Raw genomic sequence first — 27844 nt, forward strand, 5'->3', positions numbered from 1 at the left:
TCTGTACAGATTCTCCAAGCTGTTCTTTTATTTTCCCCAGATAGATTAACATGTATTTCATTATTAACTATATTCTTCTCTACTAACATTCAGTTACATCTCTTTTTAAAAAAAAACTAGATTTAAATTTGCACAATGATAGCTAATTAGAGATGATGAGAACTAATTGGAGATGAAGTGCATCAAAATCAAAATACAATGAAATTCAAAGAAATAGATGCACAAAAATGTGCAAAAATAGAATACCCATTTATTGACATTTTTTAAAACATTTCTCTCAGCATTATATATCTTCTCCCTCGTTTACACATTATGACCAAGAACATCCCTTTGCTCTGCTGTGACATCTTGTATTTTTATTTATATTTTCATATAAATATAATATAATATAATCTTATAGTGTCATATAAGATCTCTGAGGACACATATCAGATCTCTACATCTTCAGCTTCCCTATAGGGCATTACAGTTAGAAACTTACCAAAACCGGTTATTGTTATCATTGAAAGTGGTGGTAAGAAAGATTATTTGTGTGTAGAAAGAAAAAATGAGTAAAGAAGGGTATTGAATAAGCTACTTTAGAGTGTTTTGCATCTAATAGCCAGTGGCATAAATAATAAATCATCAAAGGTTGATTAATAATTTTATTATTGTTATTGATCTAATATAATTAAAAGAAACATAATACATATTTTTCTTCCCTGCTTGGCTGATGAATGATTGTGTAAATGACAATCAATGAAGATGAACTGTTTTGTTCTTTTGAGAAACTAGGTTAAGGTTAGTGAGAAAATACTGTTATTATCTTAGAATTACAATATCAGTCACTTGAATATTGATTTTTCCCCCCTTGCATCTGTGGAGCTCTTTTAAATTTTAACCAGTAATAACTATAAATAGGCACGGTCTTCTTTGTATTTTATTTCTGTTCTTTTCTTGTAACTTTCAAAGGAAAGGTTGTCAAGTCTAATTGGGCTGTGGTGATTTATATCTAGTCTTTAAGGGTAAAATGGGTGAATTAGCTAATGCATCAAGGTTGGCAGAGGTCAAACCTGTTCAGAAAAGCCTGGAGTGTAGAGCTGCGGTTATTTTGAAGAAATGGAAAATATTTTAAAGTTGTTAGAAGGAAAGAGTCGTACAAACTAGTATCAGAAGTCCATGAAGACAGATTTAAAGATGAGCAAATTGCTAAGGTCAGGAACAATCTATCAGAAGACTAGAAGGTAATAACACAGAAATATTTAGAACAACTTGTCTTTCTTAAATTTTTATTAATCTGGTTTAAATAAGTATCTGGTTGCTTTGAAATTTTATATGTGCTTATGTTAAAGTTGATAGGCACAACACAACTTTTATAATATTCCCATAAACAGAATTACTTCTGTCTTGACATGACAGACTGGGGTAAGGATTTGTTAGGATATTTTAAAGAACAGTTAAGCTTCCCCCCATGTATATAATATACATAATTTTCTGATACCATTTTGTGTTAGAATCATCAGAGAGCTCAATTTATTTTATGATCTGACAAAGCCGAACAATTTGGAAGGGGTCTTTGACTAGTGCATGTGGAAGTGGCCTTACAATGCACTTATCTCGAACACTTCCTTTCACAGACTAGCCCAGCCTATTGACTCTACCGAGAAAGAGGAAATCTGTGATTCTTTCTTCCCACTATCTAGTTGTTCCAACATATGGCTAAATTAAGACACTAAAGGCTAAACTCCATCAGCAACTGAGCAAAAGAGCAAGAGGAAACAGTTCTCCTTTTGGGCCTAATTACTGCTAGCTTCCTTGTGTAAGATGCAATAATTCTTCAGTAGCACTGACCTTAATGTCAAGCTTGCTGGAGTAAATGCCTACTCTTATACTTCTTTTAAGCTTAAAGGCAAGCTAATTTTGGAGTGTGAAAATACTGAAATGATAAAAAGTGGTCCATCTCTCAGCTCATGCATGTATGTATAGAATTGTCAAGTAGCTTCAGGATCTAGGACCTCTAGTTTCTCACCAATCGAAGCTTTCACCATGAATCCTTCTCTTCCAATAACACTTCAATAGATGGATAATGCTGTTTCAAAATTAGAGGAAGCTAAACTGATCTAACTAGTTGCTTTCCCTGACAGGAAAGTAAATTGAGTCCAGTGAGTAAAGGCTTGTCCTAAAGTCAATCTGTTATTTTGCTTTTATAGCTGTCCATTTCTTCATTGAGACACAGGTGCAGGTGCTAATGTATTTCTCTAGAACATAGCCAGAATTAATTTTTTCTTTTTCTGTGTTCATTACTTGATTTCTCTATTGTGGAATCTACTACAATTCAAATAATATTTTCTTAACTTATCTGTTTTCCCTGTTACGTCAAGGGCATATTGTTTGATTATGTCTAATTCATTTGTAAATCTTTTTAGCTTAATTTTTACTTTATTATTTTTATTTAAGTTTTTTTTTATTCATTTTACATGCCAACCACAGATCCCCTTCTCATCCTCCTCCCGTTCCCCTCTAGCCTTCTCCCCCTGAGCCCCGCCCCCCCATCCACTCCTCCAGAAGGATAAGTCCTCCCATGGGGAGTCAGCAAATCTTGGTTCATTCAGTTGAGGCAGGACCAAGCCCCTCCCCACTGCATCAAAACCCAGGATAGCTAAAACAATCCTGTACAATAAAGCAACTTCTGGAGGCGTCACCATCCCTGACTCTAAGCTCTACCATAGAGCTATAGTAATAAAAACAGCTTGGTATTGGCATTAAAAAAAGATGACATGTGGACCACTGGCATCTAATTGAAGACCCTGACATTAATCCACACATCTATGAACACCTGATTTTGACAAAGAAGCCGAATCGGTACAATGGGAAAAAGAAAGCATCTTCATTTGTAAACCTTCAAATGCTCCTTCTCATCCCATCTCAAGCACAGTATCTACATATGTCAGTATACAGCAAGATTGTTGAATTGAATCTAACCTGGGCTGCTGAGGGCGTATGTTAGTGGCAAGAAATTGCAAGGCAGTTTTCAGTTAGATTTGGGTTTTTTTTTTTTTTAACATTTGTTTGTTTCCCGTATGTGTCTGTGAGCTCATGTGTGTGCAGCCTCCTTTGAGTCATAGCACATGTGCGACAGTCAGAAGGTGGTGTGTGGAAGTCTGTTTTCTTCTTCCATTCTGTGGTCTAGGGATTGAACTCCGGGCATCAAGCATGGTGGTGGTGGCGGCAAGCACCTTTCCGTATGGATCACCTCCTAGCTCAGCGTTAGATTCTTCAGGATTTGTCTTCTATTAGAAAATCAAAAGCACAAACAGAAAACAAGGATAAAACAAAAACACAAGTATAACAGCATATTTTGACTTGGGACTCAATTTGATTCATTTAATGTTCCTCAGACCTATTATCTTTTTATTTTGAATATATTGTGACGGAAGCCCATTCTTTGGAAGTGGCATCCTGATTGTTTGGTTTGTCTGTTATCTTCTTCACAAGGGTCGACTTTGGTGCACCTTTAATACTATTGCATTTTTTCATCGTTCTGAACATAGCATTCCTTTTATCAAAACCTTTTTCCAACAAGGCTTCCTAGAGAGCAGAGCTCACAAAGCAGAGCTATGTATTTGATTTTGTGACCTAGATGTTAAAATCGACACCCATTTACTGTACTTGGCCTCAATGTGCCTTGCTTCACTTTCCCAATTAATCAAGCAGTAGAGACGACTCTGGATTTGGTTCACAGACTGGACTTGTTTGCTAGACTCTGACAACTCCTTAAATATATTTTAATTACCTAAGCCACTGTGCATGAAGCTTTCTTAAGTAAACAGCACTCTTCAGAATGGAACTTTGTACTCTACTTCTGAAGTTTCTCTGCTTTTATATCTAGACTCAAATAATAGAGAAATCTTTTGTAGAGCAAACACTGTACTTGATACTATTGTATCATGATTGTGATCCATTGGTGGAGTCTCTTGTGACCTCAAGTCTTAATGCACTTGGAGTATTTCTTACTGAGCAAGGTTTTAAAGTACAGAAGCCCTTCCCTCATCCAAAGCTTTCGTTAAAGAACCCACAATGGGTCATATTGCTCTCTTGAGTTTTCATTTTGAATGCTGCCATGTAGTTTCAGAAGCTGTCTGTGGGCTCCTGAGAGCTCCTGCTCCGTGTCAACATAGAAAACACAAACAAGTGCATGTTTGGGAAAATTTCATACCTTTCCATTCAAAACATGTCCTAATAAATTTATTAAGAGTCTAGAGAGCTTGAGGGGGGGGGGATAAGTTGTAGATAAATGATGTTGGGCACGAGGAGCGCACTCAGCCTTTTGAGAAGGGTTTCCTTGTGCTTAGCTGACCAGTGGGCAGGCAGCTTCACCACTGCTGATGCTCAATAATTAATCTTCCTTTAGTCTTTGTTCGTGGTGGAATTATTTTCCCTTTTGCATTTTTGCTATTAAAACCATGAATTATTGAATGTGGTGCTAAGGTTCAGTGCATCAGTTTCATCTCATTGTAAAATATGTATGTCATATTGTGATCACCCTCCTAAAAGGGAACTATGGATCTGACTTCCTTCTATCACATGTCTAGAAATAATTGAGCTTGAAGCGTATTTTGTCACACTAATTCTTCAAAGTTCTGCCTGTCAAAGGATCTTTTTCCTTAGGGCCTAGAAAGGAAAGAAGACTCTTAAATAATAAAATACTCAATTTTAATGCCTATAATCTTTCTGTATGGTGGCATTATCAAAGGGTAGGAATTAATAGGCAATGGTTATATTTTTCTTTTCTTTCTTTTTATTAATATTTTTAAATTAGACTTCTAGGGAAAGAGTAAATTGATATAATCTATTTTTATTGGTTTAATAGGGTAAGTGTTTTGGTTAAGGGTTATGTTCTATTTCAAATTGCAAGCAGATTTTACCTTAAACTATTATTTGGAAAGCCACAAATGATTAAAAAAAAAAGTTATCTTTTTTTAATGCTATCAGTCAGCTAAGCTTGTGTCTCTATATCAAAATGCTTCTGGGCAACTATGCAGGGGTTTACTTTAGCTACTCCATGCTGTGTATTCAAGACAGTGCAAACAGTTGGAGGGATGGAGATGTCTCACCGCGTCAAAGTGTTCGCTATGGAAGGATAAGAGCAGCTGTCATACAAAAAGCTGGGCATGGCTGAATGCGCATGCAGTCCCAGGACTGGGAGTGGGTGGGTCAGAGACATGGATTTTAAGCAGGCCAGCAGAAATGCTGACCTTCAGGCTGAGTGACAGATGCTGCCATAGTATAACAAGGAAGGAAGCAATAGAGGAAAACCCCAGTGTTCTGCTCTGGCCTCCACATGCAAGTGTATATCACACATACACACACACATCATACACACATACACACATCATACACACATACACACATCATACACACACACACACATCATACACACACACACATCATACACACACACATACACACACACACACACACACACAGTATCACTGCTCTAACCTCCACATGCAAGTGTTTATCACACATACACACACACATCATACACACACACACACATCATACACACATACACACATCATACACACACACACATCATACACACACACATACACACACACATACAGTATCACTGCTCTAGCCTCCACATGCAAGTGTTTATCACACATACACACACACATCATACACACACACACATCATACACACACACACACATAATTTACACACACACACACAGTATCACTGCTCTGGCCTCCACATGCAAGTGTATATCACACATACACACACACACATCACATACACACACACATCATACACACACACACATCACACACACATATCACACACACACACATCATACACACACACACACACACATCACATACACATACATCATGCACACACACATCACACACACACACATCATACACACACACACACCATACACACACACACACACATACACACACACACAGTATCACTGCTCTGGCCTCCACATGCAAGTGTATATCACACATACACACACACATCACATACACATACATCATGCACACACACATCACACACACATATCATACACACACACACATCACATACACACACATCATACACACACACACACACATACATCATACACACACATCATACACACACACATCATACACACACACACACACACACACACACACACACACACACACTATCACTGCTCTGGCCTCCACATGCAAGTGTATATCACACATACACACACACACACACATATACACACACACACATGCACATCATACACACACACAGTATCACTGCTCTGGCCTCCAAATGCAAGTGTATATCACACATACACACACACACATCATACACACACACACACACCACATACACACACATCATACACACACACACACATCACACACACACATCACACACACACATCATACACACACACACACAGTATCACTGCTCTAGCCTCCACATGCAAGTGTATATCACACATACACGTACACATCACACACACACACACACACACACACACACACACACAGTATCACTGCTCTGGCCTCCACATGCAAGTGTATATCACACATACACACACACACACATACACACACACACACACACACACACACACGCACGCACATCATACACACACACACAGTATCACTGCTCTGGCCTCCAAATGCAAGTGTATATCACACATACACACACACATCACTTATGCATACAACATACACATATCCACCATATCATGTAAACATCCACGAAATAAGCACAAATTTATAAAAATTAGTATCATGCATCTATATGTTTATATATGCTTTATGTGTTTGTTCATATTTGAACTTATTATGTTTATGTGTATGATGTATTTTTGTACATGTGTATGCTCAGTATGTATGTGTTTACACATGTGAAAGTCATTATCCATCAAGGTCTTCACATCCTTGACAGAGCACATCTCCTTTTAAGGAAAAAAATTCTATCTCTGAATCTTTAATACTGAATAAAGTTACAAAGGGCCAGTCTTTTTAAAATCCTAATTATCTTGCTAGAATAATTTTGGTTGATTTATCTCAAAAATATCATTTTACTTTCTCCTACTAAGAAGTGTTTACCAGTGCATGAATATAATCATGTCTGTTTTTAATTGAACATAGTAAATAGCTTTTGGGAGAAATTACATTCTTGATCTGTTAAGATATTTAAAATCTTGCTTGTAAAAAAAAGAAAACCCCGCATTTGTTATTTGTGAACTTAAATCTCTATAAAATTATATTTTAAAGTAGGTTAAATAATTATAGTTATACCGTGTAAGATTACTATCTTCCAAGTTCTAAACATTTTTAGTAATTAGAAGTGTAGTTACAGGAAAACAAGATCATTAAAACCCTTAATTAAGCTCCTTTTCCTTGCAATTGCTTTCTTATGACAGTTTCCACAGGATTAATGATAAAGTGCGGAAAATTCAGTCGATTTGGGATAAATGGTACGTGAAGTTTTCCTCCTGTGGAATACGGTTTCAGCTTTCTTGTCCCGCCCTCTTGGGCATCCTAACCCCTTCACAGGAGTTGTTTGGTTAGTTTGATACCTGTCTTCTCCAGTAGCAGGGAGTTACCCTATGGCAGGAACGCAGTGCAGCCAGCCTCTGCTCGGTTGTTAGTTCCTGCGATAAAGTCTCAACCAATATTTGGCTATTTAAAAATAATGAAGTTATTTTAAAACGTAAAATCAAAAAATAAAATAACTGCACCACGAAATTTGAATTTCATGGCCAGTGTGTCCTTAACCAAATATTTGAATGGCCCTGTTGCTTGAGCACAGACTGTTTTCCTAACTAGTTCATAGAGTCTCCCCAGCAAATCTGCCTCCGGGTCTATTCATCAGAGATCATATTGAGTAAGATTGAACTGAGATGATCCTATGTATGAAGAGAGCAGGAGGCAGCATGGGTGGTATAATCCAAGGGACTGAAAGAGGCCTGTCTCTTCCAAAACAGTTCCACCAAGCTTCTGTGGTGTGTGGAGAACACCTCATTGGGGTATTTTGCAGATGTTGTTATTAAAATATGTCCAGGAAGGCCATTTTATCTTCTTTTTTTTTTCAGGTGGTTGTAAAACAGAATGACACACTACCCCCTTTTAAGGTACAGCACGAATCATTGATTGTTAGGTTGCAAAGGGCAATCTTCTGGTCTGAAAATAACATAAAAAGGGTACGACTATTTTCTTGGGCAGGCAGAAATTTTTAACTGGAAAATTTGAGAAGTAAAACTTTGCAAAATCTTGGCACAGATCTGTCAGGTTTCAGACACAGATCAAAAGGTCCTTTCCTAAGAAGGAAAAGAGAGCAACATGGTAAATAGGAGCAGTTATCTGAACACATTACGAAGTTTTGAAAATATGGAAAAAACGAACATTTCTGGAAAATTAAAGAACTTTTTGTTCTCTCTCTCTCTTTATGTGTGTGTGTGTGTGTGTGTGAGAGAGAGAGAGAGAGAGAGAGAGAGAGAGAGAGAGAGAGAGAGAGAGAGAGAGAGAGATGAGTAAGACAACAGGACCAATATTGGATGAGCAATGATGCAGAGGGACAGACATAAGGGTACAGAAGGAGGGTTGCTTAGCAACACAAAGACCATCAAAGCAACGGGACCTCCTCAGAAGATACTCCTTGGCTTCTGGGATCACCATCTGCCTGTGAAGGAAATGAAAGTGTGACTGGCTAGTGACAGCCCAGATTTCATTTGCTTCATAATCTTATTTAAGGCTGACTTTCTTAGTTAGAGTTCTCATTTTGTCTTCTGCTTGTATTAGGTGGTAATGTGTTCTACATTAGCTAGAAGGCAGAATGAGGAAGGAAGATAGGAAAGGAATAGATTGGGTTATTTCCTTAATAAGTATCCAGGAGCCTGAATCACTAAGAGTTTGAGTTGATTTCAGATCTGTGTGCTAGAATTTCCCATTTTAGCAAATCTTGAATGTACAATGTGTATCCTGAGCTGTGAAGTGGATGCTGGGCTCTTCAGCATATTTCAGAACTTATCTACTCCATGTAACTGATGCAATGCACTATTTGACTATCATCAGATTTAATTTTTGACAAAATATTTCTTTTCCTGGGATAGTTAAAGGAGCATGTACATAGAACCCAGAGAGAACAAACCAGAGTGTATAGATGTTTGATGATACTTAATTCTGAAACACTCCCTGATTCTAGGCAGCTTACTTCACCTCTCTCAACTGACAGTTCATCTACTCTAAAGGTAAGAACGGTTCCTGACTGCTGGGTTACCTAAGGGTGAAATGAACTGGTGCAGGAAGTCAGCATGCCACATACTGCCAACTGCTCAATGAATATCAGCTGTCATTGCTCAGTGGAGCAGCCTTCTGAGCCTGATTAGACTGGACCTATCTTGGAATTAAAGGTGATCCTGAAATTCTTGAAATCTTTTGTAGATTTCAATTGAACTACGGATAATGTTTTTCCCCCCCACAGGAACTTAATCTAGCTATGCCACCAGAGAAATGATTTGAGTTTTAATTGTGGAAAACATCATACTACATGCTAGACAGTTTGTTTAACAGGCCAACTGTGGTAACATTTTCTTTGTGTTCTGACAAATGAAGCTTGCCTGGAGATCAGAGGGTAGATCTAGCTACTAGTAAACCACAGAGGCCAGGCAGTGGTGGCACACACCTTTAATCCCTGCACTTGGGATCTCATGCCTTTGATGCCAGTACTCGGCAGGCATATGCCTTTAATCCCAGCACTTGGGAGGAGGAAACAGGAAGTGATATGGCTGGGCAGAGAGAGGAAGAGATAAGGCAGGGTAGAGACTGGAGCTCCCCCAATTCAGGCTGAGGAGTTGGTGAGGTAAGAGGTGGCTGTGGCTTGCTCCTTTGTCTCTCTGATCTTTCAGCATTTACCCTGATATCTGGCTCCAGGTTTTTATTATTAAGACCAATTAGACTTCACACTACAGCCAACTACTCCAGGTAGTTAAATTAAACACACACCCTGGAACTTTCCTCGTTCACATTAGGGTAGATTTTGTTGCTGTTGACTTGAACTCTATCTATCAGTGTAGACTGGCTGCTGCCTCCTCCATATTTCTCTTCTGGAGATACAACTTCGATACTGCATGGTCCATCTTTGCAGCTTCTGATGGCTTCCATATTACATGTACTTAAAATGATTTATTTCCATAGGTTTTATGATACTATTCTCTCCTGGCTCTTATAAATCTGTCACCACTGTATCTTTGTTTTTCAGCTTTTTCCTGCTCTGCCATAACTTTAACGCTTTCCAGGTTTCACTCCTTAATCTGCGGTTCTTTTTCTCTTTATATGATTTCCATAGATGATCTCATACATCTATTATATGGTAACCACTGGTAAATCTGCATCTCCAGATTTTAGATTCTGGGTTGAGATGTGTTTCTCTGTGTTAAAATGGACCATCTCCATGTGAACTAGACCCACATTAAATCTCTTCTTTCCTGCCTTGATATTCAGAATCCTCATCCACCTTTCCCTTTATCCAGAAAGCTCCAGATCATTCTCAGATACTCTTGCATTCTCATCCAGTCAAATGTACTTTTTGATGTTTTTCATATGGTTCTATGTACCTGAATCATTACTTCATTACTATCATTTATTTATTGGTTTTTTGAGACAGGGTTTCTCTGTGTAGTTTTCGTGCCTGTCCTGGAGCTCACTGCATAGACCAGGCTGGCCTCGAACTCACAGAGATCCACTTGGCTCTGCCTCCCGAGTCCTGGGATTAAAGGTGTGCGCCACCACTGCCTGGCCTGTCATTACCTTCTTATATCTTTATTATTTTAATAGCTTTTCAGAATGCCCTAAAAATTTCCATTTTTCTCTTACACTTTCAACAATGATATATGCCAATCCTTAAGTAGCATTTATTACCTGGTGTCTCTGTTCTAAGTATTTACCTACATATAAAATTTTACTGCCAAAGAGAACCCAGTAACGAACTCTAAACACCTGTGTTTCACATAAAGATAGTCAAGACACACAAAGGTTTAATAATTTGGTCAAAAACATAGAACTAGTGGCTAAAGCAAACTGTAAATCCAGACAGTTGAGTTACTGAATCCATGTTGTTTATTTCTATTAATCTATATTCAAGGAATTTATTAAAAATAGTTGTTTTCTTGTTGCTAATTCTCCATGAAAGAAAATCTCAGTCAGTATCCCTGAAAGGTTTGGTCTGTAGCTGTATAAACGGCCTTCCTACATATACTATATAAGAATATTACAGCAATTGGTGGCAAAGATCATATTCGTTCCTTGTCTTTTCACACTCTCCATGGATTTTGGCTTCCAATGTCTTGTAATTTAATTAGTACACTTCTTTCCTTTTTTGTTGTGTTGTTTATGAGATTATATCACAATGTAGCTGAAACTGACTTAGAATTCACTATGTAATTGAAGCTGTCTTCAAACTTGCTGTATTCCTGCCATGGTATTCTCTGTGCTGGATTAGAGGTGTGCCCCACTGCACTCTGACACCACGGTATAAAAATTTTAAACAGGTTGCAAATGCTCTTAGAGATTAGTAGATTATTATTATTATTATTATTATTATTATTATGTTGTTGTTGTTGTTGTTAATGTTCCTGGAAGAATTTTAAAATGTCCCACTCACCAGTTCCCCAGATTCCTAGCTCAAATTCTTAGTGCTTCCATACCTTTTCCTATATATTGAAACAAACTCCAATCCAGATACTGCTATGACAGAGTTTTGTAAAAGGGAAGTCTCAAATCAACTGACTTGTAAGTAGAGATATTATTTTATTGGGATCACCTAATTACATGAGTCCCTTTAAAAGCAGTGTGTGTGTGTGTGTGTGTGTGTGTGTGTGTGTGTGTATGTGTGTGTGTGTGTGTGTGTGTGTGTGTGTGTGTGTGTGTGTGTGTCTCCTTTTAAAAAGCAATCATAAGGTTCCAACCTTTAGGAGGGATAGGTGTGCCTTGATTGGCCTGAAGATGTAGAGGGTATTGTGTAAGAATGAGAAATGGTGGGAATAGATGAGTAAGTCATCTAATTTGTAGGCAACTTTATTTCTTGAAGACTGTTGTGATGTTCTCACATCTTGATTTTAGTAATTTGAATCTTCTCTCTTATTGATCAATCCAACTAAAGCCTTATCATTGTTTTATTTCTTTCACTTTTGCCTATGTTGATTTTCTCTAATATTTTCTATTCTCTCTTACTTCCATCTTCTTTAATATGTTTCCCTCTGTTTAATTTGGGTTTATATTCTACTTCTGTTTGTAATATATTGAGGTTGTTCATCTGTGGTCATTTAATTTTGGTGTATATATCATTAACTATCCCTCTATGGACTATTTTGACCTCATTACACATGCTTTAGTATATTATGAATTTGTTCTTGTTCATCTGTAATGAAACAGTGTGTTTTCATATTTGGCCCGCCATTAATTAGGACTGTGCTGATTTCCACTCGTTACCTCAATGTCATTCCTCTCTGGTGTCTAATTTTATCCTATTGTGGTTGAAGAACACAAGCTTGAAGTTTTCTATCATAGAAAACCTTCTGAGGGCTGGAGAGATGACTCAGCCATTAAAGGCTAGGCTCACAACAAAAAATATACGAAAGCCTTTTGAGCCTTGTTTCCTGTTCCAGTTAATGTTCTCTCATGGACAGTGTTTCACACATCATTGATGAAAATGTCCTGTTTGGAAAGGTCCTACAAATGTGGACCATGTCTACCAAACAGCTCTCAAACTCCATTTATTTGTTGTTGTTGTTCTTGTTTCTGTTGATACTGGTGTACTAAATTCTCCGACGCTTATTATTGACTTGTCCATTTTTTAAATTCTCTCATCAGTTTTGTTGTATCTTCCTTAGGACACTGGGTTTTGAAGTGTGGACATTTGTATTTCTGTATGTTCTGTGGTGATATTGTGTTCCCCAAAATACTCTTCACCCTAATAAATTTATCTGGGGTCAGAGAACAGAACAGCCACTAGAGGCCAGAAAATGGTGGCACACACACCTTTAATCCTAGCATTCCGAAGGCAGAGATCCATTCGGATCTCCATGAGTTCAAAGCCACACTGGAAACAGCCAGGCATGGTGACACACGCCTTTAATTCCAGGAAGTGATGGCAGAAAGCAGAAAGATATATAAGGCGTGAAAACCAGGAACTAGGCCTGGTTAAGCTTTCAGGCTTTGGAGCAGCACAGTTCAGCTGAGATTCATTCTGGATGAGGACTCAGAGGCTTCCAGTCTGAGGAAACAGGATCAGCTGAGAAATTGACAAGGTGAGGTGGCTGTGGCTTGTTCTGCTTCTCTGATCTTCCAGCGTTCACCCCAATACCTGGCTCCAGGTTTGTTTTTATTAATAAGATCTTTTAAGATTTGTGCTACAATGTTCTTAATAGTTTATCTTTATAGCATTACAAAATATCCTTTTTATCCAGTAAACACTACTGTCATAAAATCTGTTTATTTGATATTAGTAGCACCATACAATTGCTCTTTTTCCCACGTCATATATTTTCCATTGTTTCTTTTTAACATACTTTTGTGTTAAAGACAAACAGTTTTGTTATATAGTTTCATATAGGTGAGGCGTTTATTGATTCTATTCCTCATTTTGTCATTTCTTCTCTATGTGTCTTATTATTGTCTCTTTCTTTCTTCATTAACTTATTTTTTATGTTAAATAGATATTGTAGAGTGTACAACTTTTATTTACTCATTGGTTCTTTTACTGTGTTGTTTATTTATATTTTAGTGATTGCACATAGACTTGCAAAACAAAATTTTCACATAATTCTAGCTTATGTTGATATATGTCTTTATAATACTTCAAAGGGTACTCTAATATTGCTATAATCCATTTCTGATCCAATATGAATTTTTGTCACAAAAGTTCTACATTTATACATTACATGTCTATTAATGTAGCTTCATAATTATTATTTTATACTTTTTGTCTTATATATATCAATATCAGGAAAAAGTTAAAATAATAAAAAACTTCTACCTTTTTTTTTCACATTTGCCTAAGAAGATGCCACAATCTCTGGTCAGTATTTCTCCCGTGGTTTCACTAGCTAATGCTCTTTCACTGGAAACTGAGCAATCTTGTTATTTTTCTCACAGGATAGATGTGTGAGAAGAAATTTTCTAAGTTTTCTTTACCTTGGAGCATTTTGATTCTTCCCTAACTTAGGAAACAATTATTTATTACATTTATGTGCATTTGTGTGTGCCTTCAGGGGTTTATGCACTCCGTGTGCACTCAGGAGCCTGTGGAAGACAAAGAGCATCAGAATCCCTGGAACTGGAGTTCTTGGTGGTCAGGAGCAGTCATGTGGGTGCTGTGAACCAAACCCAGGTTCCCTGCAAGATCAACAAGAGCTTTGAACAGCTGAGTCATCTCTCCAGCTCCTTCCTCATAACTTTGAAAGGCTATGGAATTGCAGACTCTGATTTTGAGTCATTCAGAAACTCTTTAGAAAGCTCTTTCCTTTCTCTTTTTCTTCATGAGCTTCTGTGTGACTGTGTTTCTATACTACATAATATCTCACACATCTGAGGCTGTGTTCATTTTTTCAACATTTTGTTTCTCAGACTAGATAATTTTAGGTCAACTGCATTTCCCTTTACCTTCAACCAACTCACTCACTTCTGAGCCCTTCTAGTGAGTTTTTATTTCTGTAAGTATATCTTTTCACTTCATAATTTCTATTCAGTTTAAAATATTTACTATCTGCTTATCTATATTTTCTGTTTTCAACCTTTCAATTCCTTAACGTTTTATTTTATAATTCATGCATAAATTCACTAATTCTAGCCTTTATAGTTAAGTTAAACACCTGTCCTTTCTTATAAGCATTTTCTATTATTTTTTCTTCAAATTTATCTACTGTTCTGTAGTTTTTTTGGAATATTGTCATTGCAAATCTAGTAATTTGCCATTATTAAAAGCTAGATCCCCACGTACCCTATAGCAACAGATGCTGCTGCTGTATTTTACTTTTACTTTTTGTTTTATGATTTTTCTGAAACTTGTTCTGTGTCCTTCGAAGTCACTGTCCATTTAATAAAGCAGCTAGCTCACAATTTTCTGCAGTGTAAACCCTGTGAACCGAAGTAATGACTGGTGTGGCAAGATATGCCCATGGGCACAATAGTGGCAGGACGTCATAGTGGATATACACAAGTGCCCCCGCCCCCATCACTCTCTCCCTCTGTCAGTGACTTGAGGAAATTCTATATTAGACAGCAATGAAACAGCATAGATTCAACAAGGCTCGTTGTCCTTGGGAAATGACTTGATCATTTATCTTCCCCCACCCCTTTTCGGAATTTAAACAGCAAGAGATACATTTAAGGATAGCTAAGAGTAAACACTTGATTGAAATTTTGTGACTTTTAACAACTAAACACAGAAAAATGTTAATTTTTTAATCATTTCATTGACTAGGAGTTACATCAGCTAAAAGCTATATTGTAACAAATGCAACACATTTTCATAATTGTGTTGAATTTTATATCAGTGTACTAATATCTCTCCACTCAATTTCTGATTTACCAAGAGCTTTCTGATTTAATTTAAGGTCTACTCCACAGGAGTAAGCACATGCCTGGTACCCCAAATCTGGTCAAGAACCAAGGGTTGGGGAACTCACTGCTCCAGAAGAAAGCCTGGTAATATAACTTAGCTAACGGACACAGTCTCCCCCTGCCCTCTGAATCCCTGTCTCTTATGTGCAGGTTAGTGCAGCTCTTAGACCCCATCAGAGAAGCTTGTCAGTGCAGAAATTCCAGTTTCGAATTATGATGTGTCTATACAGTGCTGAGGATCTCTGGGTAGTGGGATGAAAAGTCCATGTTTTGGCAGTTTACAACTCTGTGTTTGTCTTGATTTCCTTGTTTGATGCTGCAATATTATCGAGAGGTGAGAGTTAAGGCCATTTCTGCCTCATCCCTACATGTTCTCCATTGGAAATGCAATTCCCCAGACACATCTTAAATATCTCAGCTTGCCTCCTCTTTTCTCCAGTGGGGACTTTCACTTCAGGCAGTTACACTGTTACAAATTACTTTAAAAAAAAAAATCTCTGTGGGTGGATATTTTCCTACTGAGGGAGTTCTGAGTCAAATTCAATAATGACAAGTTTTGTGAATGGAGAGTTTCCAGGGAAGTAGCAGACAGGAAAAATAGCACAGTTCTCCAGGGGCGGGGCCTTTATGGAGGTTCAAATCCACTCTGCTTCTTCCAGTTACAGCCACACTGCTTGTTTCCTGTTTGCTATGGTTACAGTCCTGATGATCCTCATGGCTAGCATGGAGAGTGGGGACTGGGATGGGAATGGGTCAAGGCAGAACACCACAAAAGCTTTCTGTTATGCCCTAACTGAGCCACTTTTATTTAATAGCATTCCTTGAATTCTTGCAAGCCGTTAGTTACTTTCCAGACTTTTGGAAAAGTTGAGTTTTCACTGTTTCTGACTGTGTTTCCATTGCTTGAAGAAGAGATAGGATTTGGAAGTCCTCAGTCCCTGGTCCCAGAAACCTGCCACCTCACTTCCCAGAGTCCTCTCTTCTTCTCTAACTCGAGCTAACATGTTTCTTAAAATATCTGACTTTGAATTTCTCATCTGTAAAGTGAAGATAATAATATATGCTTCCTGGAGATCTTGTAAGCATTAAGTGAGAGATTGTTGAGAACTGCATGGAGTCTGGAAACTGTTGGGAGCGGCTGTTTTCCCACACGCTCCTCGGTACATCTGTTGAAAGAGTTCCGAGGCCTACCTTAGAACCCAGCAGTGATTATTCCAGCCAGTTAGAGTTGGCCCCTCTCTTTAGCATTCAGTGCTTCCTACAATCTAATCTCAATTTACTATTCCATTTCCAGTCTTCCCTGCAGAATGGTGTTAATGCAAATGAGGAAGGGTCTTGTCTTCATGTACTTACGTGTTTATTTCTCCGTTTGAATTTCCCTTTTCTCTGTTCTTCCTCACTGGTTTTCTGCAAACTTTTGCTCACTGTAGTCCCAACCAGAGCAGAATCAATGAACCATGGCATTTATCACTTTGGTGAAAGGCAGAAACATTTGAACATTTGGCCCCTGAAATAGCAAAGCTATTTTTGGGTCTTCCACCTCTTAATTAAATAACCATCAAAACGTTCTGTCTTCAGACTGTCCACCTTTCAAGACTTCAAGGGCCACTTCCTTGTTAAACTCCTTATTCATTGGCACTCTGAAGCTCTGTCTATTTTTTGCATATAACTGTAGTCAATTGATTTAATTATTTTTCTTTGGTTCTATTTAATTTTATTATGAACAGAACTTCAGAATGGTTTGGATATTAGCGTTCCAGTATAATGTTACCCAGGGCTGAGTTACAAACAGCAGAATAAAGTACAATTTAAAAGGATTTAAGTATAAAATAAGCAATATTCCAGGAAGAATATTAATGAAAGGAGTTTTCACGAAGTTTCTTCCTGTGTAGTCTTGCCCATAGATTTTAAAATAAAAGTTAAATATTTTTTAAATAATGCAATTCAAAAAAGTTTTAGACAATAGCTACGAAACACTACTACAGAAGACTAGGAAGTCAGTGTAAACACATTACCCACCAAAGCCGTTCTATTATTTTTAGGCATATTGCTAAATTTTTGCTCTTCCAGGTTTAAGATATGTTTATATCATATACAAACCCATATATGTACATGAATATACATTTGTCAATATTAAATTGTTTTTTGGTCTTTTAAGCTGAGCAATAAAACCTTTGCATACCTCCCCGATGATCAATCTCCTTGGCAACATTGTTCTATGAATTATTCCAATTTTATTTCTACATGTCCACCATAGGGCCTGTGTATTATTTTCTATTTTTCTTATGTGAGCACTATTCTGTTAATTATTTTGTTTTTGTCCACACTGAGCATTTTTCATCATTTCTTCCCTCAGTTTACTAAGAAAAGAGTAAAGACAAGTTTGAACATTTTAAAAAAGACTTCTATTCTTCTCTCATACATTACATCCTGACTTCAGTTTCCCCTCCGTCCCTCCCCTCTCCCCTAGATCCACTCCTCCCCCCTACCCCTCCTCCTCCTCCTCAATAAAAAGAGCAGGCCTCCTGGGAATATCCACCACACATGGCCTAACAGGATACACTAAGACTTGACACAAATCCTCATATCAAAGCTGGAAGAGGCAACGTAAAAGGAGGAAAAGGGTCCCAAAAGCAGGTAAAAGAATCAGAGACACCCCCACTCCCACTGTTACGAGTCCCACAAGAACACCAAGCTACACAACCATAAGGTATGCACAGAGGACCCAGCTTAGACCCATGCAGGTCCATCTTAGTCAGTTCGGTCTCTGTGAGCCCCTACGAGGCCTGCTTAGCTGATTCTGTGGGCCATGTTCTTGTGGTGTCCTCAACAAGGGGAAATAGAATAGATTTTCCAGGTGGATGAAAACAGGAGGGATTAGGTGTTGGGTGGGAGGGATGGATGGCGGGAGTACTGGGAGACCTAGAATTGGAGGGCATTTGGAGAACAATATAGAGACCTAGTTCAGGGGAAATTCCCTGGAATCTACAAGAGTGACCCTAGCAAATCTCCCAGTAATAGGGGATACAGAGCCTGAACTGGCCATCGTCTGTAACTAGACAAGGCTCCTAGCAGTGGGACTGGGACATTAACTCAGCCACAAAAACCTTCAACCTCCAATCTGTCCCGTCTGCAAGATGTGCTGGGGGAAAGATGGAGCAGAACTTGTGCGAGGGGCCAACCAATGACTGAGGCCTGTGCCATGAGAGGGAGCCCGTGTCTGACACTGCCTGGATGGCCAGGGACCAGAGGCAGGACCACCCAGAGACCCAGGAGAGAACCAAACAGGCCTGTTAATAACAAAAAAAAGTCAATGAAATGATGCCTAACGATATTCTGCTTTACTCCCAGATCGGTGCCCAGCCAAATTGTCACCAGAGAGGCAACATCCAGCAGCTGATGGGAGCAGATGCAGAGACCCACAGCCAAACACCAGGCGGAGCCAGGGCAACCCCACAGAAGAGGGGGAGGAAAGATTGTAGGAGCCGGAGGGGTCAAAGTTTGAAAATTGTAAGTTTAGACAGTCAGTGGCTAGCATATTGACCAAGCAGCACACAGGAATTTCAATGAATGCAGAGTGAACCTATTGTACTTCACCCGTAAAATTAAAATGTGATGTCTTTTTCCTCAGGGTTTTGAAGTTGCGTTTAGATAACATCTGAAAATGACATGCTATCAAACAGAGCGGTCTATTACTAATTTCATCGTGCAGGCAGCTTTGTGAACACTGCCTCCACAGCACAGCTTTTATGCTTTGTTACCTTTTGACATAAATGACTACTTACAAAACCTGAAAACACCATGGAAATGTCAGAGCAGTCCTAGTTTCTACACACGCCTTGGCTTCATGGACTGCACCATCTGGAGGTCCCTGGTATCCCTCAGTTGAAATCTTGAACACCCCTTTTCTGCAAGACTAAGTGACAATGAACTTTAAAAGTATTTCATTTTTGAATATTGTCTTCTAAATTGTAAATCTAAATAGTTAGCACACAGAATATTGCTTCTGTAATGTAATTCCAACACCAGCCCACTGACTGCAAGCTGACATTTTGTGTATTTCAGAAAATGTTGCCAGACTCTGCATGTTGTGCATTGTAAGCATTGGTGCTTCAAGTCACTGTTAGAGAGTTAGCTAGCGCCTTTCATATTTCCACGTGATGTACTAAATCATAGTATTTCACCAAATGGATTGCGATTAAAGAGTTTATTTTTAAAGCTACCTGAACATGTGCTTAGGTCAAAGGAGAGGCCGTGTGAAATAATAATTCAAAATGCTACATTTATATTTGCCTAATTAACAAAGGGCTCTCCACTGAGGCTGCCAAGTAGAGTGGAGTGGAGTGCCAGCATGCTACAAAAGTTTCTGCACCATTAGCTTCTTCCTCTCCTTGGAAATGTTTAACAGAGAAGAAAACAGTAAATATGTCATGGCTTTGCAGGAGATAGACAGCTAAACAAACAATTTCAGACTTCACTCTTCGAGAGCACCAAGGAACTCAATATTGCTGTGGTGTGATTTCTTTTTTTCATGAACCTACAGTTTAGTGTGAGGAAGGCGTGCAGAAAGAGGTCAATTTTAGGTAAATTTTTTACATTGATATTAGCACGAAAGAGCTCAATGGTGTTTCAGAAAACTTAGCATTTGCCCAGGCTAGTAAGGTAAGGCAATATATAAACAGAATCTGCAAAGATTAGTTAGCCACGTAGAGAATAGGCCAGGAACTGCCAACACATGAGCAGCTTCCTGGTCCTTCTACTGTTGCTGGGGCTGATTTGCTGAGTGTGGATGTGTAGGCTGATGTCCACTCCATATAAAACTAGGACTTGCAAACTCATAGCATCTTGTAACTTGTCTGTCTCTGGGATGTGTAGCATGAATCTTAAAAGGGGTCATGGGTTCGAGCCCCACTTTGGGCGCCAGGGATGCTACTTTCTAGAATTCCTTTAGGGAGAACTGGTACCCCTTTGCATAGCTCTACTAACAGAGGCCTTTTCTGCAGTTGATACAAAGCTGCTGGAGACAAAGCTGTGCTGATGGTTGGAAGGAGGAGGAGGAGGAGGAGGAGGAGGAGGAGGGAGGATTGTGAGAGACAACAAGCAGGCCCCAGGAAACTGAGAAATACTGCTCTTGAAGTAGGCAGGTTTGGAATAGTTTCTGGCCATGAGATAAGAAGTCAGAAGAAACTCCGCCACCTGTGTGCCACTGAGTGGCAATGCTTCAGGGAGTAGTAGGTAGGCTGAGAATCACTTACTTTGGAGTCATCAATGTTATTCAGAGACGTGATGTTGGATTCCTGGTTTCTGCCCTGTGGTTACAGCATCACTGTTTGTAAGAGTAAGACTCACGATCTGACTCTTTTCAACAACACTCAGTAATTCCTAGATCTATGAGCATCGGATAGGTGGCTTACAGGACACTAGATATCATGAGTTGTCTGACATACAAACATATGGAAGTTTGTTATTCGATGGAACGAGGGTTGTAGACAGCAGAAGTTCTGTGGTATGCTTCCATCTCTTACAAGGTGAATTACAGAGGTTTATTGCTGCATCAATTTAACTTCAAATAACCCAATATGCTTTTGAATAATTATTTTCTTCTTTTAAAACACATTTAGTTATTTTGTGCACAAACCGGAATGACTTGGGACTGAATAGTTGAGAGGAAGGGGGTAAATTTCTGGAGTACACACAACAGAGCAGCTTATTTACAGTTAAAATTTTAAATGAACATCAATGGCCTGGAATACAGTGGCTTACAGGTTAACATCTGGCAACTAGGCCTTTGGGAAAATATCCTGATGTGTAGAATTAGCTGGTTTCTGTGGTATGAAATACCTCTACATGGGTGAACCTCATCTTGTCAGTAGCTTAACACCTGACTGGCAGAGTTTCTAAGGTCCTAATCAATCAGTGCTTCTGAGTACAGGCTGGCTGCATCATCTATACATGTACTCCTCTGTTTCCCATCATTGTCCCAGTGTTCATGTTGTAACTTATTTATTATGTTGAACAATACACAGGTTGACTTCTAAACCCCAGTCAGCTGCTGCATACTCTTGCATTTCCCCATTTTTCTGTTATTTGTGAATCATTATAATTTACATATGCTAACATGATCCATAAACACTTTTAGTCAAAGCCTTTTCCTACATTTGTCCATCAGTGTGCTTTGAAAATTAACAAAGGTACTGTCTTTCAAGGGGAAAGCTAGTAATAGCTATGAAATGAAATATACTAATTAAAATTCTATATTAAAATTAAATGGTGTCAAAATATAGGATACTGTCTAATTCACATCTCAACATTTTTCCCTTTTGCAAAATAACTTGGTGTGGAGAGTTGGGGGTTTCTGGCTCAATCTTTAGAATACTCTAAATAGCTGTGCTTGATATTCACTGAGAAGTGGAAGTTGATGTGCTCTGGCAACCAGCAGGTCGGGCAGGAAAATATTTGTATAATTGAATTGTATAATTGAAAGGAGAGGAAAGGCACTGAAGAAGGCTAGCAGAATTTTAAGCAGCACCTAAATACCCAAAGGACTTTCCAGTTTGGAGGGAAGAGTGTGAGGCAGACTGTATTCCCAGCTAAAGCTCCCTATGAGACTCACGATTTTGTTACCATGAGCCCTGTCTGAGCTGTATCCATACCTCTGGCCTTTCTCTCTCTATCTCATCCTCCCTTGAGTTCCAGTTTGGTATAGTCAGTGTTTTGTTTGTTTGTTTTTTGTGAAAATGTTATTTTCCGAAGATTTTAGAGAATTGGACTTTAATTTTTTTAAAGCATCATTAGGTTGTTCTTTTAATGAGTAATTCCCCCACACTCATGTGGATTAATTGATCGAGACTGATTACACATGCTAGACATCTGGATTACTTATTAGTTTGGACACAGCTGTGCTCCCCACTCACATGCTGCAGTTCCAAGGCATTTAGAATTCGGGCCTATAAGAAGTCGACGAAAGTTACTGTTCTAGTAATAGTTGGACACTAATCTGACAGGACTGGTAATTAGATGAGATTAAGAAGAAACACTAGTGACCTTCATCACCCCCTCCCCACTTCCCTTGCTGTGCATACATAGCAAGAGAAGTGACCATCTGTAAGCAACAAGAGGACCCTTGTAACAACCTTGGATTTGTACTTCCAGCCTCCAGAAGTATAAGAAAATAAATATATCCTAAATTTCATTACTCAAGACACCCTGACTACAGTATTCTACTATGGCAACCCAAGCAGACTATTTAAAACCAATATCTTTGAATCAGTCTGGAAGGAACTACAACCCAGAAATGGAGGGCACACCTGTGAGAGATTTCCTGCTTGGTTTGAAATGGCTGAATCCACTTCTAGTCCAGACTTTTGAGGCAGGAAGATACATGCCTTCCATCACCTCTTAAACCTGGAAGACACAGGCTTTGATCAAAATCTTGAGCTGGGAAGACACTCACCTTTGATCCGGATCTTGAGGCAGGAAGGCACATCTTTAATATGGGTCACAGCTTCTTCTGGAAGCTTATATAAGGACAATGGAAGAAGGAAGCTCTCTCTCTTTGCCTGCTTGTCCTCACCTTGCTAGCACATCTGTTCCTTCATTGACATTAGAGTCTACTTCTTTGGGATTCCAGCATATACAGAAGACTAGCTGAGACATCCAGCCTTGGGGGACTGAACAACTGCTAGATTATTGGACATCTAGTCACTGTTGGATTAGCTGGACTCCAGCCTGTAAGTCATTTCAATAAATCCCTCTATACATCTATGTCTGTCTATCTATCTATCTATCTATCTATCTATCTATCTATCTATCTATCATCTATCTCTCTATCAATCATCTATCATCTCTATCATCTATCTATCTATCTATCTATCTATCTATCTATCTATCTATCTATCTGCCTACCTACCTACCTACCTACCTACCTAGGAGGGAGGGGAGGAGGGAAAGAGAAAGAGAGAGAGAAAGATTCATTCCATAAGTTATGTGACTCTAGAGAACCCTGATGTAACTGAAGGTTTTTCTGTGTCCTGCCTGGCTCCCATGGCCCCGCGGTCCCACAGCTGTTCAGACTCAAGTAAACACACAGAGGCTTATATTAATTAAAACTGTTCAACCATTAGTTCAATCTTACTACTGACTAGCTTTTACACTTAAACTTAGCCCATTTCTGTTCATCTATATGTTGCATGTGTTCTGTGGCTTTACCTGTGTGCCATTACATGCTGCTCCCTGGATGGCTGGCATCTCCTGACTCAGCCTTCCTCTTTCCAGAATTCTCCTTGTTTGCTTATCCTGCCTATACTTCCTGCCTGGCTACTGGCCAATCAGCATTTTGTTAAACCAGTGTACAAAATCATTATCCCACAGCACCCTGACTAATACAGACAGTTGGGTTATGGTCTTAGAGGTCTTAGTTGTTAGTCATTTGAATCTGGTTTTACTAAGCCCGTGGTAAGATGGGGCATTGTGGCAGGAGGCAGGTAGTGAAAGTAGGCTATTTACCTGATGGCAGTCAGGAAGTGCAGAGAGAGAGAGAATGGTGGGGATAGAATCTACTGTTCAAACATGGAATCCCGAATACTTTCTCCAATTCAGTTTTGTCTACTAAAAATTACACATTGCCACAATAACCCATTAAGTTATGAATCTATAAATAGATCAGTTCATTCATAACTTAGAGACTTCTTGACTATTTCCTTTCCAAAGGCTCCATCTCTGAGTACATGAGGACCAAGTCATGATCCTTTGTGGAATATTCAAGATTTGAACAATGATTTATATGCCACAGAAGTGGTGGTGCCAGGATTTGATTCCTTTTTCCTCACTCAAGAGTCCTAGATCTTATAAAAATATTTTATAAATGAAATATTGAAATATAATTACTGCACATTTCCACTAAAGACTTATTTCCTAAAAGTGAGTACTTTATCTGGATTGTTTTTCATCCTCTTCCATGGTGATAATGTTTGTCTTAGTCCATTAGTGCTGATGTAATAGAATACTTGAAAGCGGGAACTTCTGAAGGACAGAAATGAATGTCTTAGAATTCCAAGGACTGGGAAGTCTAAGACAAAAATCTCAGGCTTGTTTCACAACGTGGTTAGGTGCTGTTTTCCAAGGTAGTGCATTAATTTTAAGTTTTTCAGAGGAAAAGACTGTGTTTTCTTAAAGCTGACAGACAGAAAACAAAAGCCAAACTCCATTTGTTAAACCCTTTTATAATGGTATTAATCTGTTCATGAAAGTGGAGGCTTAGTTATCCAGTTGTCCTCTATAGGGCTCCACTCCCAGCATGGTAGCATGGGAGATTAGTTTTCTATCCAAATATTTTCAGTATGTATCCAGATCATGGCGTCATTGATGCATATCATTTTCAAGGGTTTGGGAAGGAAAGGTCAATATTTGAATTAGATTATTGGTTTTTAAATTTTGTCTCCTTTGACTCCTGTCTTTTGTCATAGTAAGTTCCTGTTACAAATAGGGATATGGTTCATATTTCAAGGCTGAAGGAAAAGAAAATGTTTAAGAACATTGGTTGTAACAGTTGATTCCCCGCCCCCCAATTTTACTCAATGATGAGTCTGAGTTAAACTTTGCTCTAAAAGTTCTGCCAACCTTATTACAACTGCAGTAGGATCTGCATGACCATCCTTAATAAAACACACAGAAGCCTTTAACTTGAAGGATTAGTAGGCCACATTAGTGTGTTGTGTTCTAGTTTGCTTTCTGTTGTTGTGATCAACACCGTCTCTGTCAAGGTCCTATTGTTGTGAAAAGACACCATGACCATAGCAAGTCTTATAAAGGAAAACATTTGAGGCTAGCTTACAGTTCAGAGGTTTAGTTCATCATCATTATGGTGGGAAGCATGTCAGTGCACAGGTACACATGGTACCTGTTTTAGCTAGGGTTTCTATTGCTGTGAAGAGACACCATGACCACAGCAATTCTTATAAAGGAAAACATTTCAACGTGGTAGCTCACTTACAGTTTCAGAGGTTTAGTTCATTATCATCATGGTAGAAAGCAAGGCAGCATGCAGGCAGACATGGTGCTAGAGAAGGAGCTGAGAGTTCTTACATCTTGACTCACAGGCAGTAGGAAGTGATCTGAGACACTGGACATGGCTTGAGCATATATGAGACATCAAAGCCCGCCTCCACAGTGACAGACTTCCTCCAACAAGACCACATCTACTCCAACAAGGCCACATCTCCTAATAGTGCCATTCCCTTTGGGGGCCATTTTCTTTCAAACCATCACAGTACCAGAGAGGTAATTGAGAGTTCTACATATGGATCAGCAGGTAGCAGGAAGAGAGAGACTGACTCTTGGGACTGGTTTTAGCTTCTGAAAACCTCAAAGTCCACCCTCACTGACAAACTTCCTCCAATAAGACCTCACCTACTCCAACTAGGCCATAGTCCTAATCCTTTCAAACAATGCCACTCCCTATGAGCCTATGAGGGCTATTATCATGCAAACACACAAACACCATGACGACAAGCAATTTGGGGAGGAAACTTTATTTGGTTGACATTTTATTTATTATCAAGGAAAGCCAACCCAGGGATTCAAGGCAGGAGTGTGAAGCAGAAATCACAGAGGCACAGTGCTTATTGGCTTGTTTCTTCTGGCTTGCTCACCTACTTTTCTCATGTAGCTGAAATTCTGCCTGCTTAGGGATGACGTTGCCCAGAGTGGGCTGGACCTTTCTACATTAATTAATAATTAAGATAATGTCTCACAAAGCACCCTAAAGCCAATCAGACCTGAGCAGTCCTTTAGTTGGGGTTCCTTCCTCCCTGGCTCTAGATTTATGTTGCACTGATATCTGACATTAACTATAAAAAGTGTATCGGATAAAAGCAAATAGAAGAACAACCTCTTGGGCTGGAAAGATGGCTGAGTGATTAAGAGCATATGCTGCTCTTCCAGAGGACCTGGGTTCAGTTCCCAGCACCCATGCCAAGCTGCTTACAGCTACCTTGTAACTCCAACTTCATGGTATCTGAAGCACTTCTGGCCTCCATGGGAAACTGTGCTCATACCCACACACATATACATACAATTAAAAAAATGTCATCATAGTGAGCATGCTTTGATACACCTTGGTGAAAAGTTGTATTATAAAGAAAAGTCTATATGAAGATATTTCAAGGTTGAGATATAAATATATGAAGGCAACAGTCTATTATCCAATTATCTGTTCTAAACATAAATTTTTTCTCTTCTAAAATTTAAGGTATACGTATTCACATCTTTAGCAGGTTTCATACATACATTTCCATTCATGCAATAGGTATATTGAAGTATGATAATGGGAATAACAAAGGGAAAGTCATTGTTCTGCTCACCTGGAATAAGGTAGTTCATGGAAATATACATAAAATTGACTCTGGGAGACCAGTTTGGGGGAAGGTGCTTTACTGGGTTAATCACTGTATAATGCATTTCATTGGTCACTGTTGTAGATGTTCTGTGTGGAAGAGAAATTGTTGATTTCTGAGAATGAATAACGGCGGGTCTGCAGAGTTTCATCAACTTCCTCCTATGTAGTTTTCCCTTACGACTCCTTACCTGTTCTGATAGCTCATGGTCACAGTGCTATGCAAATTCTAGCTTCATGCAAAGGAAGAAAGGGCTGAGGCCTGTCTTCCTTTGATTTTTAAATACATTAATTGGAATAGATTCAATCTTACTCTTTCTCTCTCTTTCGTATTCTTCTTTTCTCTTTACATATCCTCTTAAAAGAGTCTTTTTTGGCCTTATTAATTAAAATTGAAAATGACATACTTCTGTAGCACAATGTGATATTTTAATGCTTGTTCACATTTTGTTGATTTCAAAGCACACACTATTTGTGTTTAAAACATTTAATTTCTGGTTTTCTAATTTTTAAAAATACATATACAGTACACTATTGGTACTTATAGACACCCTAGCGTAGACTAAAAAAACATAAACATATTCTCTTATCTAACTGTGACTTAGTGTCTAATAATCCAATCCCTCCTCCTCCTCCCTTTTCTTGCAGCCTGCTGCTCTCTCAGCTTCTGGTAACCATTGTTCCACTCTTGATTTCAATGACACCGGTTTTGAGAGTGGGACCATGAAGGGTTTGTCCTTCTGTGCCTGGTTAATTTTACACAGTGATCTCAGTCCATCCACATTATTGCAAATGATAGGATTTCCTTGCTTTTCACAGTGGAGTCGTACTGAATTGGATACAATA

The 27844-nt window shown here is 38.8% G+C and overlaps 1 long non-coding RNA gene across 1 annotated transcript in view; it reads left to right on the forward strand.

The window, feature by feature from the left end:
- Window positions 1-14767, forward strand: part of LOC128113737 (uncharacterized) — a 29931-nt gene extending 15164 nt beyond the window's left edge. Inside the window, exon 4 of the long non-coding RNA XR_008219610.1 lies at window positions 14256-14767. This is a non-coding gene — a long non-coding RNA (uncharacterized LOC128113737). The remainder of the gene's footprint in view (window positions 1-14255) is intronic.
- The last annotated feature ends 13077 nt before the right edge of the window (window positions 14768-27844 follow it).

Source organism: Peromyscus californicus, unplaced genomic scaffold (assembly GCF_007827085.1).
Source record: "Peromyscus californicus insignis strain IS unplaced genomic scaffold, ASM782708v3 Scaffold_18__1_contigs__length_77618521, whole genome shotgun sequence".
In the NCBI taxonomy this organism is placed as follows: Eukaryota; Metazoa; Chordata; class Mammalia; order Rodentia; family Cricetidae; genus Peromyscus; species Peromyscus californicus.